The 16,562-nt window shown below is 33.0% G+C and overlaps 1 protein-coding gene across 2 annotated transcripts in view; it reads left to right on the forward strand.

Moving 5' to 3' along the window:
* Positions 1–16,562, forward strand: part of LOC143042846 (uncharacterized) — a 254,720-nt gene that overhangs the window by 22,917 nt on the left and 215,241 nt on the right. The window lies entirely within an intron of this gene.

The following is a 16,562-nucleotide window of genomic DNA, read 5'->3' on the forward strand; positions in this document are numbered from 1 at the left end:
CAATGTCATGCAATAAGGTTTAAATGCTCAAAGTTTTTAGAAGAAAGAGTTTAATGTCTACTTTTTTAGATTAATTCTGCCAGAGACATGTATACTATATTTATATGTCTCTGATTCTGCGAATTGTTTTTGTCTGCAAAAACATCAAACAGAGAGATGAAGAGAATCACAACTAATTGAATACAATGGAGGATTGAAATGGAGAATGTGTCAAAGAAACAACAATCCGACCAAAGAGCAGAAAATGATGCGTCTAAACACGGCTAAGGACTCCTAAGTGCACTAACGAGTTATAAAATGCTACTAAAGACTAAAAGGGGTGCTGTACAATTTAAACAAATTTCTTATCAAGATAGAGATTGATATTTAATGCATATATTCAAATTTAATCAATAAAAGATCACAAATGATAACTGAACAATGCCTGTGACGGTTTTCGTTATTTTTTCCGAATATCACTGAACTATAAGACACGTGTCAAATTACAAAATTGATAACACTATTACCTTAAAAAATTAAAAAATAATTATTTGGATAAGAAATTCACCCTGACATTTAGATCTATTTACAATAAAAATATGTTTTTAAATTTGAAAAAAAAACCATTTAATATGCATCGGTTTATGATTAAATGAAAAATTATAGAAAATTGTTAAGCTGTTTTTTTCAGGAAGGAAAGTAATGTTTGCATCGAGAAAAATAGCCCCTCCCCTATAAATGATTATTAGTTTACCTAAATGGGGGCTTAAATTTGGACACCGATCGCGAGGTCTGACTGCTATAAACAACAGATTACGAACAGCTAACAGTGGATACACCAATTGATATGTATGATAGACAACGACGGACACGGACACAAAATGATTGCACTGAATAATTTCAACTACCATTGAGATCGATTTTTCAAATCTCTTTATCAAATTAGACATGCATTTAAAAAAAAAACATTGGGATATCCATTACCGTTTGGTTTCAAATTGGAATTAAAAATTGCATTTTCCCAAAGAGTTTTCGGTAAAACCCCGAGAATCTCACCTCCTAGAAATTTGAAGTGTCAGGATGTTTGAAAATATGTATGAATTTTCTTACATACTTGAAATTGTATAAGGAATATAAACAAATTCAGTATGTTTACTGTACAAACAAACAACAATTGTGTCTTATATTGTTTAATTCATTTTTACTGAGAGCACAGTTTGATTAATTGATTATTCAGTGGTTGTTTAAACGTCCAGTGGCAAACATTTCATGCATATTCAGGACGAAAAGTCGTTTCAGAAGTATATTATGAAGTATTTGGTATTACAAATGTTTAAATTTTCTAATTATTTGGTAAATGTCATTTTCTTAGCTAGTTCTAATTAATTTGTACGAATAAAATTTTTCTGAAAACTTATTTCTTTTGCTTTAAATTAACACATACGAATCTGATAACAATGGATAGTATAAGGAACATTGTAACTTACATATAAAAAAAAAGAGATTATGATTGTTTAATCAGTTGTTATGTAAGTTCGCTCGTGTCAGTCGGATCACTGATTTTACTGTCCTGTTGATAAGTATACATGTAGAGAACTACAAAAATTTGCAGTGCCTGTTAACATAAAAGAATCAATTAATTTCTGCTATGCTTGTCCCCCTTGTAGTGAATACGAAAACTGCTTACAATAATTTTTTTAGATATATACATATATAATCGTTTATAAAATTTATCCGTCAAAGTGAAAAAAATATATAACATGAAAATAAAAATACATTGATCATTCATTTATTGCAATCAATTATATCAAACATGTAGTTGAAATAATTTCTAGAACCAGTCACTATCTGCAGATATAATGCGTCGGACATTGTATGCATAAAAATATAATTTAGATTTTTAACTGTATGAAATAAAATTAGTAAGGGTTTCGCGGAACAAAATGTCTCGCCTTCGTTTACCGTAAACTTGAACTCACGGGCTGAACAAAATCAAGACACTATATTTTAATTGTTAGGAGCTTCTGTCCAAGTTCACAAATATTCCCGGTGCCTATAAAATAGCCGACATTAATTAAGTTATTTGAATCTGAGCTGTCAAAATAGCATACTATCTATTATTCTGGTATCGGCAAAACAGCTACAAGTATTGCCTTTAATTAAAATTCATATCAATTTTAAATACTATTCTAAATAAAATAGCTTTGAGAATCGTTGTTCATTCGTCAATGAATCATTCAACGTGCGTGTATCGTGCGTGTATCGTGTATTTATCATTCATCGTGCATCGTGCGTGTATCGTGCGTTCATCATTCATCATTCATTTTGCGTTAATCCTCCGTGTAACGCTCATCGCTCATCGTGCGTGTATCGTGTATCGTGCGTGTACCGTGCGTGTATCGTGCATTCACCGTGCGTGTATCGTGCGTGTGGTCAGTTTGAATTTTAGAAGGTCTGTACATGTAATATTTTTTTTATAAACTGTAGTATCAAAGCTCCTCTATGCACACAAGACGTAATTTATTATTAATTATGGACTTCTTCCAGTAGTTATTTTATATCTATGTTAATCTTTGGTACACCATTCTTACATGTCAGTCCTCTCCCACCATAACATCACTCGATTTTGGTTAATAAGTTGAAAAGTTAAATTTCGTTTATTGTAAGTGTAATGTATCAAGAAAACAAAGACGGGTTCAAACAGAAAGGTTTTGAAATCAAAGATAACTGTGCACCTTAAGATCAGCATGGGTTTATTAGTCGTCAATACGTGTACTTAAAGTCCAGTCTAAAAATAAGCATACTAGGTACTTTGATTCAAGGACGAAACCACGATGTCTAGTCTTACTAAAAAATATAATCAATATTCAAACTCTACTTATGAAGATTAGAACAGATTATACCCATGTCATATCTTTTACCAATTCAATTCAAATATTTATTGTCATATAAACTCTGAACAATAAGTTTGTGACAAATAATATAAACATACACAAAATACATTTAACAAACAAAACCATGAAAACAAAAAAAGCAAAAAAGCAAAACAATCTATCTATATGATATATAAATATATATTTTATAAATAAATCAAGAGTCCCCTGTCCTCAGTTCTAATGCCTGTTTAAAATAGGACCCTAAGCTTTCTACTTCTTTTGAGGTTGATGGACAAAGAAGATATGTATTTTTTTCATTTTCTTGCCAGGACATAAAATCTGGCATATGTTTAATTACATTTCCTATAAAGTTCTCTCTTAGTTTAGCAATTTTTTTGCAGTATAAAATAAAATGGGCTTCATCCTCCATTGTATTACAGGATGTGCATAGTCTTTTTTCTCTAGGTATTTTTAAATGTCTGCCTTTTTCTATCATTAAATTATGATCGCTAATTCTCATTTTTGTTATGTTACTTCTCTTTTCAAAAGATTACCAGTTTAAGTAGTTTTCCATTTCTAAATTTTGCTTTAAACTTTTATATAAATACAATTTACTTTTTTTATTTATTTTTTCAAATTTTTGTTCAAATATATTTGTGTAGAAATTTAAGAATTGATGTTTTAAGGTTTTTTTTAACAACTTTACCACTTAATCATAAAAGAATCGCGTCTTGTCATTGCCAGTGGCGATCTATGATAGGGCGTGTGCAAGATGTTCACCCCCTCCTTTCATCGAAATAGACAGAAAATAGTATGGTTCTCACAGTTATATGTATCTAAAGGATAAAGTAGTCCTTCACCTAGCTCCTCTCGCCAGTATGAATTGCCTTTTTGGGATTTACACTCCCTTTTCACATTTCATGGATTCTCCCTGATTGTACTAACTATTGTACAGAAATGAGTTAAATCAGTCTAGAAAATACTTAAGGTGGTATGGGAGTCTAAATAAAAATGATAGAATTTGTTCGTTACTTTGCCAAAACGTAGTATCTATTGATACATGTCGAAAAATATAATAAAAATGATAAGTCAACGCGCATTTTCTCAAGCTACAGGACGGGACAAAATGACACATTTTGTATGGATTATACAGGAAAAAACACCATTTTGTGATTAGAAACTAAACAAAATGATAGAATTATTAAATACTTCAGGAACATATAGATTTCAGACACTGCTTTGAGAATATCAAACGAAAAGATAGGGTCATCGTACTTTTTTCCGTCTAAAATACAAAATAGGAAAATTCCATGAATCCTTCAGAAAATGCACTGTTTTAGAGATACCTCCCCCTAAAATGCCAATTAAAAAAACCTAAAAACAAGCCAAAATAGTTAACATTTGCAATAATATTAATATTTATAAGTTCTATTCTTATAAATTGGCTCTTATAAATGAAAATTCACATTAAATATCTGCATTCCTGCATCAAATTTTGCTATCTTGATGGACAATCTAGATCTTTGGTTCTCTGTTTTTTACAATCCAAGATGGAGGAAGACACTAATACCACCTTAAGACTAGATCATCTTTTATTTAAATTTTCTCAACTTGTAATTTTTTTAAGAAAAATATGTATTAGGTTTTCAATCAAATTAGTATTATCACAACTGCATGTGACCATGATGACTTTGTGTACTTTTGAAAATATTACAATTACTGTTACACAGTAGCATATCAGATTCCTAACCATATATATAATTATCTATAGATGAAGGCTATTCATTGGGGAACCGTCGTGTATTAAATGCATTAAATTTTTGCTCGCGTAATTAACATAATTTAAAGAAAGATGTGATATTGTAATCAATGAGTCAATTTTTCACAACAGATCAAGTGACACAAAAATTACCAACTTAAGGTCACCGTACGACCTTCACTAATAAAAAAAAATACCAAACTGCAAAATCAGTTACAAAGACTCGAAATGATAGGTAAAACAATACAAACAAGTTAACAAACAGCCTGACTTTTGGTTTAATTGGTGAACGACAAAAAATGAATTATACTTCATATGAAAATGCAATATTTTGATGGCTGATACGAGGGTGTTCATTTACTCTATCACATGGCCGAGAGAGTGACAATTTTTTTTTAATGTTACCTTTTCGTCTAGAAAATCGACAGTTTAAAGGACAATGGGTTGACTATACATCAAGTAAATAAAAACACGGCTAAAGTTCCGCTACGTTTTGACTCAGATTTTATCATTTGACTGTCAATCCCCCCCACCCACCCAAAAAAAACAAGACCGTTCCTGTTTGTATATGGTTTAACACTAGTAATTTTTAAGACACTTTATAGCTTGTTGTCCGGTGTTAGCTAAGGCTCCGTGTTGAAGGTCGTACCTTGACCTATAATGGTTTACTTTTATAAATTGATACTTGGATAGAGAGTTGTCTCATTGGCACTAGCACATGCCACATCTTCCTATATATATGTATACTATATAAATAGAAAAACTGATTACCAAAAACAAGATGAATAAAAAATATCAAACAAGAATTACAAATACATCATTTAGTGAAATATTCCATGTGGAACACCTAATAAAATTATTATTTAGCGAAACAATATTGGGAGGAACATATATAAATTTGCATATAGGAAAACACATCAACTTAACATTGAATACAATGTTTTTTTGAGGATTTTATATTAAATGGTCTTCAAGTGAAATATGCCAATTTTCACCATTGAAGTGTTCTGTTAGGGGAACATAGAAATATTATACTAAGAACACATTTACATTGTACAAGTTACAGTTTGGTAAATAATTATCTAGGGAACCCACACACCTTTTAAAAGACACATATTTATGGTAAACACATACATGTATCACTTAAAAATGAAGCGATCCCACATAACCCGTTATTTCCTGAGAGACGGACAGAGATAAAGGAACATGGGAAGGGAAGCGGGGGTTAGCGGGCGGGCAGTTAGGGTCAAGGGATTAGGAACTGGATGAAGAGAAGAGTTAAAAGATGTGATATTCTGGTGAAAATGATTTGATGGATTTTCGTATAGGGGTTAAGAAAATTGAAAGTAGGAATCATCCCTCTTTTCTGTAACGCCAAACGTATTTTTTATAAATAATTTAACTACCGAAAATAGCAGATTTTATATAAACATGTACATACATGTATGTTATAAACATAAACATGTTTACCCCCGCCACATTTTTGCGCCTGTCCAAAGTCAGCTGCCTCTGGCCTTTGTTAGTCTTGTATTATTTTTAATTTTAGTTTCTTGTGTACAATTTGGAGTTTAGTATGGTGTTCATTATCACTGAACTAGTATATATTTATTGAATAAGGACCAGGACCAGGACCAGGTGCGGGAATTTCTCGCTACGTTGAAGACATGTTGGTGACCTTCTGCTGTTGTCTTTTCTATGGTCGGGTAGTTGTCTCTTTGACAAATTCCCCATTTCCTTTCTCAATTTTATGACTTCCTCAAGTTTTATAAACAAAATGGAAAACAATTTTCATGCAAGTAACTTTTGTAGATTTGTAAATTAAAATTTTACTACAGTTTGGGGATTCCGGAGTGGAGGTGGGTGAGGTTCTAGGGGTTGAACCCCCCTTTTTTTCTTAACTATTATTGCATTTGAATTGGGACATATGTTGGACCCCCCTTTTTTTAAATGGCTGGATCCGCCTCTCAAGTATACGTTATGTTAGGTTTCATTGCAAATTTATTGTGTAGCATTTTAAAACAACATATTTTATACAACCTTGAAAATATATATCAAAGTTCACCAATATTTACCGCAGATAGAAAAAGGCGCGTTGTTGAAACAATCAAATGTGATTATCAAAAAAGATAGGAATGTTAAAGTTAGGCTTGTTGCTAATTAGAATAAACAGGCTGGGAGTTCCGATAATAAATCTCAGACAAACGCTCCAACTAAACTGTCAACAATTGAGATTTCCTGTCGAAATAATTATCCGCTATATAAAGAAGAAATGCATGTGTTGGACGTTATAAAATGCGAGTTTCATTTTAGTATTATAATACTAGTGTAGCCAGGTGTAGGGTGAGGCTGTATAAAGAACTAGCTTTATACATTTTTTTTCTAAAACATTATTATATTACTACATATTACTTTTAACTGATTCGCTGTAATCGATTGTTATTTTCTTTACGTCCAGTCACAAATATTTCGAACATGTTCAAGACAAGAACAGATAAATCATAAGTACAACATGTAGGTGACCTTTATGCAACTGTATGGAGTTTAAACATCACGATTTTAATTGTTGTGAAATAATTCTGACTCTGACCATTTAGATATTGACAAATATAATGTCTATCAATATTAGAATAGTATAAAGCATGACATTATTCTAATTGGAAACTTTAGAACTTAAAATTGGGAATGAAAATTGGGAATGTGTCAAAGAGACAGTAACCCGTCCAAAGAGCAGAAAACAGCACAGGGCCACCAATTGTTCGACACAGTGAGGAAATCCCACAAGTGAGGTTTTGCTTGCATCTAAACAGTATGTTTGTATCCAAGTTCAGCAAATATGAAATTTAATAAAAAAAAAATCTCCGAAACATATAAAGGAACCAAAATAAGTAGTAAAAAAAACCATACTAAACTAACATAGGCCAGAGAATCCCGACTTAGAATAGCCGCACAAATGCGGCATGTATATATATAATAGCAGTCAGCAGGGTTAAAGAACATCAGTTGTTCGACCTGTTAGTCAAATGCGTTTTGTTTAAATATACTTTTTCACTATTTTGGTCTTTTGGAAAATGTTGTTTGTGCTGTTTTTAGACCCAACGAAATTTGGTTTACATGCACGAGTATAATAATTGCGGTTTTTATCCAACGCAATCATAGGTTTGAACGTAGTTTTCAATTTAGACTCGTATAAATATATATAATTATATATATAAAACTCGTCTTAACATCAACCCAACAATGTTAGATCTGTAAACTTGCTTTCGCAAATTTTTTGTTCTTCCCTCGCCGGGACACCCAATCGCCTGCACTGTTGCCGTCCTGCTAGACCTCAATTTATATATAACTTGTTTAGTGAAATCTTACCCCCCCCCCCCCCAATGTATACATCTATCCTATGTGGAATCAACAAACACACAGCAATATGCAAAGTAAAAAGAAGTCCGGAACCGATCTTAGAATAGGTAACACAAGAATATTTTAAGACACGTTCGAAAGGCGGCTATTGTGATTGTGTCAGCTCGACAGGGACACATTCAAATGTCTGAATGTTGCAAAACTGCACGAAAAACGTATTGCATGTAACACACCCACGAAGAGGCTGCCCAACGGAAATAAACCCTAGTACTGAAATGTTGCAAAACTACAAAAAGACAAAGAGTACACAAAACAACATTAAATACTGAGTAACAAAACACCTACAAAACAAACAACAGAAAAGTAAACAGATGAATGCATCTCTCACAAAAAATTAATTGTTTAGCTCTACCATGATTTATTCTGAAAGTTATAGATTTTTTTGGGGGAAAAAGATCGTGGATTAAGACTTGTGCCTGATCAAACATATAAATCTAAAATCAGTATTTGCTGCTTGACAGGTGTAAAAGAAAATCTTGTCTGCCAGGAGTCAGAATAATGTATTCGAGTAGAAACTCTGCAATTTCGAACTTTATTCGATCGTCACTGATGAGCCTTTTGTAGACGAAACGCGCGTCTGGCTCAAATACAAAATTTAAATCCTTGTATCTACGATGAGTTTATTTACTGTGAGTACTCTCATATTTGTACTTAGTGTCTATTTGGTTTTGTTTGGGATGTACAAGTACCCGGACACGTCCACGTGTAATTTCATGTAGTATTTGTATCTTAAATCATCTGTCGAGTTAAGACTTTCAACTGATTTTTAAAGATCGTTCTTATGTTGTACTATTACACCACTGTTTCGTGTAAGGGAGTGGGTTGCGATCACGCAAACATGTTTGACCCCGCCACATCCAGTATGTATGTGTCTCTCCCAAATCTGGAGCCTGTAATTCAGTGGCTGTCGTTTGTTTCTGTTACATATTTATTTTTCGTTCATTTTTTGGTACATAAATTAGGCCGTTATTTTTCTCGTTTAAATTGTTTTATATTATCATTTTGGGGTCTTTTATAGCTGACTTTGCGGTATGTTGACCTATAGTTATTAATTTCTGTGCCATTTTTGGTCGTTTGTGAAGAGTTGATGCATTGGCAATCATACCATTTCTTCTTTTTTCTATATTTGCCTTGTGAACTAGCACGCTTAATAAACTGACCCAGTGCGTCATTGTAGTACAAAGTTTTGAAAATTTTCAAACCTCATATATCAATTGCCGTCATAAGACGGCATGCTGGACTCAGTCGTATCTTGGACTGTTCGCATTCGGGATGCAATCTGGACTCAATCGGCAAAAAAACAGCAATCATGGTAAATCTTTCTAGATCATGCCCGTTCCACATGACACTGTCCAGAAAATAGTTATCAAAGACACAAGGATTATAGTTTTTCAAGGCAGACGCGCGTTTCGTTTACATAAGACTGATCAGTGACGTTAAGTTCCAAAATAGTTATTAAGCCAAACAAGTACAAAGAAGAAGAGCATTGAGGACCAACAATTCCAAAAAGTTGTGCCAAATACGGCTAAGGTGATCAATTCCTGGGATAATGAAATTCTTAGTCACAGATCAATGTTACGATTTTGATCATCGCGATACTAGAGAATTTGTCACGACATAATAACGATTGTAATTCGACTAGACAAAATTGATTGAGACTTCCCGAATGTTAAGGGACGCACCTTACTGTCGGGGTGCTTGTCCAAACTCTCCGATCCGTAGGAGTCCGAGTGTTACGAACGTATACTACAGCGTTCAGGCAATAACAGGACATTCCATATCATTGAGGATAGTAATCCGACTATTTAACTTTTCGAGTCTAAGCGCAGTCTGATCTCAAACGGGAGCAATAATCGTCCTGTGTCAACCCCGCTTTAAAGATCATAGAACGATTCTAGCACGCTCATGCCGTCCTAATCACGCACGTCTTACGACCTTACTACGTTCATATTACCACCATTTTTAATTATAGCCATGCTCGGGCTCATTCTCATTGTCAAATAAAGCATGTAAAAGCTCTCAAGGTTTTATTCGTCTGTATATAATTTGGACCTAATGTCGCTAGTCTCCAACAGCTCAGCCATGCTTGACACATTTGTATCATCCCACTATTAATTGTTCAATAAAATATCTTCATTTGATCTTGATAGATCAGCAATATACGTTGTGATAGGTTAATCCGACATCTCATCTGGATCAGGATTCGTATCAGAGGCCCCACTGACTCTACCTCTATCCATAGCATGCACAAATACAAAACATTGTAGATTTTGGTGGCCTGTCTGTGTTGTTATCGAGAATTTTACGTATAAATGAAAATAAGGAGGAATGGAACAGTATTTATATTGACTCCGACAACATGATATTGACGTTATTATATTACCGAGAGCGTAGTAAAATCGCCATATGAACATGGTAAGATCGTAGAATGATCGTGATAAAATCGTTCTTTAATCGCAGAAGAAACGTGCTAAGATCGTTTTTTAATCGGATAAAGTGTGATATAATCGTAGTAAGAACGTGATGAGCGTAGCGAGATCGTGATTATCGTAGTGAGGTCGCAGAACAAGCGTGGTGAAAACGGGGTATATTCTTGGCGGAATCGTTGTAGAAAAGTAATGAGGTCGTAGTAGCATCGTGAACTCATCCAAAATTTACATTTTCATGCCGCCCATACCGCGACCTCAACACGATCTGAATACTTTTTAGATCGTGCTGAGCGTGGTGCGATCGTGGTCTAGTGTGACTTGTTCATAAAATAACAGCGGGCAAGCTGAAGAGATGCCGTGCATTTACATTGATACATGTATACATTGTATATTTAGTATTGACCATTTACTGAAATAACTATCTATTCTGTCTTTTTGGAACATTACCATTGAACTTTCATTGTAATTCTTTTGCACTATTGAGGAAGTTATATAATATAAAACATCGTAAAGCTTAACTTATAGCTGTTTTGATTTTAGCCAGTGGCTTTATCTCCGACATCTAAAAATAACAGGAAAGACGAAAACACCTGTTATATTTACCTGAATGTGTGATCTTGGATTGGGTTTTAAATAAAAAGACACTTTTCTATTATTACTGTTACTATTACAAAATAGAAAAGAAATTAATTTCATCTTCAAATTGGTTGCAGTTAATCTTTCTTCTATATATATTGGCATTCTACATTTCTAAGATATCTTCCTTTTTCTATTAATAAATTATGATCTCTTATTCTAGTTTTGTTATTAGTTTTCTAAATTAAAATTTTGAGTAAGTTAAATATTTTTCATTTGTATTATTTAGTCTTACAAGATTATAAATAGTGAGTTTACTGTTATCCTTCATATCTTATCATTTACTCTCTTTTCATAAAAATCCTTCAATTTTAATTTTATTTGTTCTCTAATAGTTTTATTTATCTTATGAGAGGAATATTTCTTGAAAGTGTCTAAATCCATACCAGTTTCTTCTGATACATTTTTTACAAATGAGAACTAACTGAAGAATAAATTCGCACAGAGTCTAAGCTTTGAGACAAAAAAAAAATGATTCCTTTACAAGAGGATAAATGGCATGAGAATATAAACGTATACCATACAATATAGATTGAAATTTAATATGTAGTTCCAGGGGAAGTCTCTCAAGACCAGCTCTTAGATATAGGAAGATGTGGTGTGCAGTGCCAATGAGACAACTCTCCATCCAAATAACAATTTAAAAAAAAAGTAAACCATTATAGGTCAATGTACGGCCTTCAACACGGAGCCTTGGCTCACACCGATCAACAAGCTATAAAGGGCTCAAAATTACTAGTGTAAAACCATTCAAACGGGAAAACCAACGGTATAAATTTGATGAAACTATGCTTAAGCCACGTGTATATTTACAAAATTGTAAGTGTGACTTTTTAAAAGGTGGTTTGACATGAGTGAATCAAATTATCAAAGGGTATCAAATAGTTGCATTTTAAAAAAGGGGGAGGGGGTCCTAACCCAGGACAAAGGGGGGGGGGGTCCAATTACATGTCCCCATTCAAATGCATTGTTCGTCCAACAAACCCCCGGACCCCCTCCCCCCTCTGGATCCGCACCTGAGTTGCCACTGACACATTGAGTCTTTTTAGTTTCATGCTCTCTTAATCAACTCAAGATCCAGAAAACTAGTAAATGGTACATATAAGACTGTACTTTGACCTTCAATGGTTTATCTTTAAAAATTATGACTTTAATGGAGAGTTGTCTCATTGGCAATCATATGTTATCTCCTTATATCTATAAAGGTCATGATACGACTTTCAACTATGAGTAAAATTCGTGCAGCATAGTCTGCTATATGAAAGGCCCCGAAATTACAAATGATAAAACAATTCAAACGAGATGCATTATGATTAGTTTGGTTTTTTATCAATCCAAGAAAATATGTATAACTGTGTATATAAAATGTACAAATTGCCAATATCTCCTTTTAAGCTCACCAGGCCAAAAGTGACAAAGTGCGATTATTTATTAAACTTTTCTCATCAATTGTCGACCTTCGTCCGTCGTTGTCGTCTGATAGCTTTTACAAAGATATTCCACTCTGAATCTGCTGGGCCAAATAAAACCAATTTCGGCCTAAATCATTATTAGGGTATGTAGATAAAAAATTCATTCCGATGCATATGACCACGCTTGTGCACCGAGATGGCAGTCATCGCTAAAAACAGAACATCGGGGTAAAATGCAGTTTTTGGCGTATAAATCTCTGAAACGAAAGCATTTATAGCAAATCTTATGTTCGTTCAGTCAAAAGTTATCTGCCAATGCAGTAGACAACCCGTTGTTGTGTTGTTTCCCCTTGAACTGATAGTTGAAAGAAAATTTTGCAGTTTTTGACTATCATCCTGAATATTACCATGCATGAAGAAAAACTGTTGACAGCAAACTTTTTCAGCAAAACAAGGTCTACAAAAAGTAGTTATTGCCTTTTACAGTTAATTTCCCACAATTTGTCTTACATTTCGGTAATCCTTTGCCAAAAAATTCTCCTCTGAAACTACTTGTCCAAATTAAAACAAACTTTGCATAAACAATCCCTAGGGTATCTAGTTCAAAAAAATGTACCCATTGACCAAACATCAACCAAGATGGCAGAATGGCTAAACAGTAAATAAGCGGGGATGCAGTGTTTGATTTATATCTCTGAAACTTAAGCATTTAGTCCTAAATAAGATATAAATGAGAGAAAATATCTGTTTTTGTCATTTAATAATACTTTTCTCGTCTACAATGTTGAATTGTGTCTTTGTCTAATATGATATAGACCAAGATGAGCAACACAGGCTATTTTGAGCCTCCTGTTATTATTAAACTGGCGTTTTTTGTGTTGTTTTAACTCGCACAATATTCCGAGACAGTAGTGAAAATAGAGGTAATTCGAATCTTTCATTACAGTGCAGACAATGAATGAATAAATAACATTGAAAGACTTTGTCTAGCTGCAATTGAAAGACTTTGTCTAGCTGCAATATTCCTTTTTTCCTCTTTCAGTATGCAATGCTAAAAACTCGACATGAAATATTTGTTAGGACTTCGATATGGGGAAAATATCACTCACCTCAAGTTCAAGAAAAACAATTTTCACTGTGTAAGTGATTCTTGATGTTGAAAGATTTCAGAAATTATGAACTAAACTTTATCTTATAAAAAATATGTTGTATGATTGCCAATGAGACAACTCTCCACAAGAGACCAAATGACATAGAAACTAACAATTATAGGTCACCGTACGGTCTTCAACAATGAGCAAAACCCATACCACATAGTCAGCTATAATAGGTTCCGAAATGACAAATATAAAACAATGCAAACCTAAATTACGTACAAAAATGAACGAAAAACAAATATGTAATACATCAACAAACGACAACCACTGAATTACATGATCCCTACTTGGGACAGCTTGTTTGTAGTTCTTTTGTGTGATGAATGCAATAATATTGAAGGTCGACTTGTTACTCATTTTTTTCCTGCAGGAAATATTAATTCTCTACCGTATTATTAGAATGAAATTAAGCAAAAACTCCTAGAAAAGTTTAATAAATAAATTGAACATATGAACAATACTGCTTATGTTAAAAGAAAGATTACAATACATGTATTGCAATATAATTAAATGTGTCATGTCATGTTCAAACCGACCCGTCAGTTTCGTGCTGGCATAGACATCTTTTGTATGAGTGATATTTTTCGAGGCAATTAATAAGAACTATTTCATTAGCGGATCCAGGGGGAGGGGGTCCGAGTGTTTGAACCCTCCTCTTTTTGGCCGATCAATGCATTTGAATGGGAACATATAGTTGGACCCCCCCCCTTTTGTCCTGATTTGGGACCCCCCTCCCCCCCTTAAAGCTTTTAATATGGCTAGATCCGCCCCTGTATTATATGTCAGAGGAAAGACTGTGGTGCTCGCGGAGTCATATTAAGTTTTGTTGACTATTTAAATCTACATGTACATTAGCACGTAAACAAAATACAGCGCTGCTTCCCAGTTTAGTTGAATATGCCATAACATTAGTCATATAATTCAAACAAACGCGAGAAGAAAAGAGTTCTAGTATTTCACAAGCTTTTAGCATTGATTATAAATTTAATTTAAATTCCAGCAACCTTTCACGTTGAAGTCCGTGAAAGTTAGAACATACGAAAAAAAAAATCAAACGAATTTAACATTCAAACAAACTCATAAATTTGTTGCGAGTGTTTTTCTATTATATAGACTTTTTCAAATGATTAATTTAGTTTTATTTTATTTTGTGTCGTCGATTAGTTTGTTTTCCTTCAGAAGCATATTAACAATTAAAGTTAAAACAAAAATAATAATTTATAACTAATATCTACGCTTGTGTATTATGATGCGTTGTCTGTTTTCAAAGTTGGCAATTATAAATCTCTAAACTTTTATCACAAAATATTATATATTAAAGTGGCAAGTGCAATTTGAGGGATCAGCGTACCAATGTGACCTCTAGCTTAAGAGAAATGTCTAATCGTTGAACTATCATTAGTTATAATGAGGTTTCCTGATGCACTTGAGCCATTAAAAATCAAACACCTTGTTACTGTAGCTTACAGTACACAGATGTATTAGTATCGTATTTCACTTCATTGATAAAACACAATATTTTGTAGCTTAGACGATTTATAATTACACAGTTTATATATCTCTGCAGATTATAATGTATTTATAGCACACATATGGAAACAGATACGCATACGTCAATGTGATTGCATCAACAATTTGTCAATAGTTGTATTTATGTCCTGCAATTATACTATCTAATATTTTTCGATAATTAAAATACGAATCGAATATTTCCTTTTAGCTCTCATTTAAAATTCTCCCAAACAGAGGTATGCCATGAACAAGATCAGTTTTCAAAATCTTACACTTTAAGCTAATCTAAGTCATTCCCTCTCCATTTATACCGTCAGAGCATATATTTTCATCAGCAGGACTGTTAGTTACAAATAAAGTTGAGAATTAGCCTCATCCCAGGCACAGTTGTCAAGATACTACTTTTAGATCAGACAAATTCAATGCACCTTATGTCGATCCTCAGAAAATTATTAAAGTCATCAGTGATCATCAGTTAGTTCAAACATCACCCCTTTGTTGATTATTTTAAAAATGTGTTTTTTACGGTCCCTTAATACTGTTGTTTGAGTAATAATTTTTCTATAGATATCACTTTATTACTGGATTAGATAATTGTCAGTTTACATAATAAAATAAGAACATGTATGTCATGTATTAAATAAGCTTTTAAAATTATGATTTATATGGTATATAATTCATATTATCTAGTCCATCGTTATAATGTTGAGGGTTTTCCGTTTATAAGTCCTTAAATTCTTTATTGAAAAGCACTTTACGCCCATATGAGCCCTCAGTATGAGCCAATGGCTTAAAACATTATACATAATATACAGTTTACATATATATAAAACAATGAAAAGACAACGACCCACAATACATAAAATGGATATAATTTTGTGTTTCCATTTTGTAAATGTTTTACCGAGCGAGTACTCTTCACCGAGGTAACTTCCCTTCATGTTATTATATATTTTTTTCCATTGTAGTTAAGAAAACAATAAATAGATTTCATTTGTCTCCCTTGTTTTTTTTTAGAGAATCAGTTTCAAAATATAGTTATCTCCCATCTTAAATTTAGCCTGTTAGTCAAAGGGAGACAACTTTAATTTTCCACAAAAATTACGGAATTCCATAATATTATGGAGTTCGCTAAGTGCCCCGACTGCAACTTCTTGGTTTTCCATGCAGTTTATACTGTGAAATCATTAATTTTCATGGATGCCAATTTATTGGATTGAAAAACAATTGTATTTTCATGAACGTTCAATTTCTTGGTTTTGCCAAAGTCTGAATATATTCCTTTTTCTTTGAACAAGTTGAAGTCTTGGTTTATCCATGAAAATTGATATCCAAGAATATTATTAGTAACATAGTTTTGTATATATATATATATATATGTAGTAAGT

The sequence above is a fragment of the Mytilus galloprovincialis genome, chromosome 8, assembly GCF_965363235.1.
Source record: "Mytilus galloprovincialis chromosome 8, xbMytGall1.hap1.1, whole genome shotgun sequence".
In the NCBI taxonomy this organism is placed as follows: domain Eukaryota; kingdom Metazoa; phylum Mollusca; class Bivalvia; order Mytilida; family Mytilidae; genus Mytilus; species Mytilus galloprovincialis.